Source organism: Sinocyclocheilus anshuiensis, unplaced genomic scaffold (genome assembly GCF_001515605.1).
Source record: "Sinocyclocheilus anshuiensis isolate Anshui unplaced genomic scaffold, SAMN03320099.WGS_v1.1 scaffold935, whole genome shotgun sequence".
In the NCBI taxonomy this organism is placed as follows: domain Eukaryota; kingdom Metazoa; phylum Chordata; class Actinopteri; order Cypriniformes; family Cyprinidae; genus Sinocyclocheilus; species Sinocyclocheilus anshuiensis.
This window is the reverse complement of record NW_015544174.1, coordinates 32,809-36,351: the sequence shown is the minus strand read 5'-3', so window position 1 is coordinate 36,351 and position 3,543 is coordinate 32,809. Positions and strand designations below refer to the sequence as shown.

General features: G+C 37.2%; 1 pseudogene; it reads left to right on the top strand.

Annotated features, from left to right (window-relative positions):
* Positions 1–895, top strand: part of LOC107696060 (D-amino-acid oxidase-like) — a 5,156-nt pseudogene extending 4,261 nt beyond the window's left edge.
* The last annotated feature ends 2,648 nt before the right edge of the window (positions 896–3,543 follow it).

Here is a 3,543-nt window from a genome sequence, read left to right as displayed (position 1 = left end):
TCAACTGCTCCAGTGAACGATCAGGAGACCTCCAGCCTGATCCTGAGCTCCAGCCAGCCAGAGGACAGATCATTAAGATGAGGTTTAATGGATAAAGTCAATCGGGGTTTGAGCTTTAGACAGAACAGTTTCATCTCTGATTCTGTGCTGTATGTAAACAGGTAGACGCTCCCTGGATAAAACACTGAATCTCCACACATAATTTCTCATCTAGAGGTAATTCAGCATACATCATACCCGGGTGAATTTATTTTTCATCACAGTCAATGTATATTTGTAAGAAAAGAAAAAAATACATTTAGAGATATAGGGAAATAAGCTGTGTTGGTTCCCATTTTAAGTTGTGTTTATTATAAAATGGAAAATGTAGTCTTGTCCCAGGACAGATGCACATGACCTCAGTTTGTGTCTGCAGGAGTCGTTTAGTGACTGTGGGTGGAGTTTTCCAAGTAGGAAACTGGAATCTGCAGAACAGTTCTGTGGACCATAAAACATCTGGGTAGCTTGAGCCCAGTCTATAGGTAGGAGATCGCATGTTGTCAAAATCTGTTAAGGAGTGATTTTCCAAATTCCCAGTTTTGCTCCGTTTTCTTTCTCTTTAGCATGCGCAGATAGTAGAGGACTGGACTGGTCTCAGACCCACACGGAGCAAAATTAGACTGGAGACAGACCATGTGGTCTGGACCAACCTCGTTTGAGGTGAGCTCATTGTAAAGAGAGCAGTATTTCATTTCCTTAACTTTGCCTTTTTTCAGACACCATGCTGTTTTCTTTCACCTCAGGTCATTCATAACTACGGACATGGAGGTTTTGGACTGACCATCCAGCTGCTCGTCTCTTTGGTCAGATCCTGGAGCAGAAAGGCCTGCGAGCACACTCTAAATCACGTCTCTAATAGATCTGGACCTCTGGACAATGTTAGCCATAATTTCATCAGACATCAGCAATATCCTCCTTAATCCCATAATCACTGCCATAATGAATCCACAAGGAACTCATGGATTTCATGAGTTTAAGAATGTATCCTAACCTACTGGGATGTAAATGTTCATATATTAATTTTAATTACTCTTTAATAGAGTTTTAAAATAAAAGATAACACAGAACTGAATTGTCAGCATGTTGCTCAGCTAATGTACAATAAAGAATCCGATGCTAGCATATTTATGCTTTCATCTAATGCTGTGTTAATTAAGCTTTATTGTTATCATACACATGTACATCACGTGTAGTAGCTAGGTATCCCAGGGTCCCCACTCTTTGACTGTCTGAACACTATATTCAAAGCAGTGATGTTCTGAAATGAGGAGGCAAAGTCCTAATTTTTTTTTTTTTTTTTTTTTATCAAATGTAAATTCATGTCCCTGTCACATTCTCTTGGTTAACGCTTGGTGACGGCACCTCCGGGTTCTTCAGGCTGAATAGAGCTGTTTTACTGTACATTAGCGCTTAATTCATTGGCTTCTTCATTCATATTTCCATCAGGGTCGGCGGATCAGCACAAATTTGGGATTTTATACGCAAGTGATAATAATTCGCTGTATTTCAGTAATGGACAAACATGAACATAAGTGGCTGATTTTACATTTTAAAGCACAACTGTTTTTTTGGTTTTTTTTTGTTATAGAAGATGAGTTGTTTCGTTGCCCAATGCTTCACATGCATTAGGCTACTTGGTACAAAGTGCTAATAAAATGTTTTCATGGCAAACTTATGTTTCCTTGTTTACCTCTTAATAAAATATTTAGGCCTACATATGGTTTCTGTTATAATTTTTAAAGGTTCCTATTTTATTAAATAAGTATCCACGTGACATCATGCATTATCCTGAAATCATTAATCCAATTATTTATGTATCCACCCCCTCATTGTGTGTGTGTGTGTGTGTGTGTGTGTGTGTGTGTGTGTGTGTGTGTGTGTGTGTGTGTTCTAATCTGTGTATATACGGGATGAAATTAGTTTCAATTATTAACACTCATTGTAGCCACATAGGCCTAGCTGCAAAACTATCAAATATAAAATCACTTGGAGCTGTAAATCTGTGCAGTAGCCTACATCGTGAGGACTTGCAGATTTGAAGAAAAGAGACCTTCACTGTGATTAATATTTTTATTTATTACGTAATGACTATAACTACTAAAAATCTAAAAGGGGTATTCAGTAAATAGAGTTCTATTTTCTTTTTAAATTAGTAAAAGTATAAATAAAAATATACAGCAGAAGATATGAACATTTATTGCTTAAATACAAACTTAAGCACAATAATGATATTTGCTGTAGATCAGATTTAATAACAGCTGTTTTTGTAAACAAAAAACTTTCAGCATTCAAAATATATGAAAAGATGTATTGTTTCAGCATTGCAAGGTTTTTATTCCCATTATCAAGCGCCAAAGAAATGTACACAACCTGTGAATCAACTGAACCTATTAATCAATTTAAACGTGCACTCGAGTACAATAAATAAATACATACAAATACATAAATAAATACATTTGCAGTTTTATAAATACATAATCTCTATGTACACAGATACACACACAAAATTGCAAGACTGAAGTCTAGTCTGGACACATAGGAACAACTGCTCACGTTACAACTGGTAGACCGGTAGAGCTGGGGGGAAAAAGGATTATTGTAATGTTTCTGCTGGCATCTATGTGAAAGTGACATGTTTTGATAAGGTTTCACATTTACCCAGAATTTACCTTGAAGTTAATGCATCCCAGAAATAACACAGACTGCTCTGGTATGAGGTTCCATTTGTGTCAAAAATGAGTCGACTGCTTTGTGCTTATTGTCGTTTTGTTCTGTCATCTTGTTCTGTCGTCCTAACTGTCATCTTGTTCTGTCATCCTAACTGTCATCTTATTCTGTCGTCCTAACTGTCATCTTGTTCTGTCATCCTAACTGTCATCTTATTCTGTCGTCCTAACTGTCATCTTGTTCTGTCATCCTAACTGTCATCTTATTCTGTCGTCCTAACTGTCATCTTGTTCTGTCATCCTAACTGTCATCTTATTCTGTCGTCCTAACTGTCATCTTGTTCTGTCATCCTAACTGTCATCTTATTCTGTCGTCCTAACTGTCATCTTGTTCTGTCATCCTAACTGTCATCTTATTCTGTCGTCCTAACTGTCATCTTGTTCTGTCATCCTAACTGTCATCTTATTCTGTCGTCCTAACTGTCATCTTATTCTGTCATCCTTACTGTCGTCTTGTTCTGTAGTCCTAACAATTGTCTGTTGACGTCATCTTAATCTGTCATCCTGCTTGCTTTTTCTCTGTCGTTTAATTACTGTTGTCCTTTACTGTCGTCTTTACAGTCATCTTGTTCTGTCGTCCTAACTATCATCTTTACTGTCGTCCTAATAGTCATCTTATTCTGTCATCCTTACTGTCGTCTTGTTCTGTTGTCCTAACTGTCATCTTATTCTGTCATCCTTACTGTCGTCTTTACAGTCATCTTGTTCTGTCGTCCTAACTATCATCTTTACTGTCGTCCTAATAGTCATCTTATTCTGTCATCCTTACTGTCGTCTT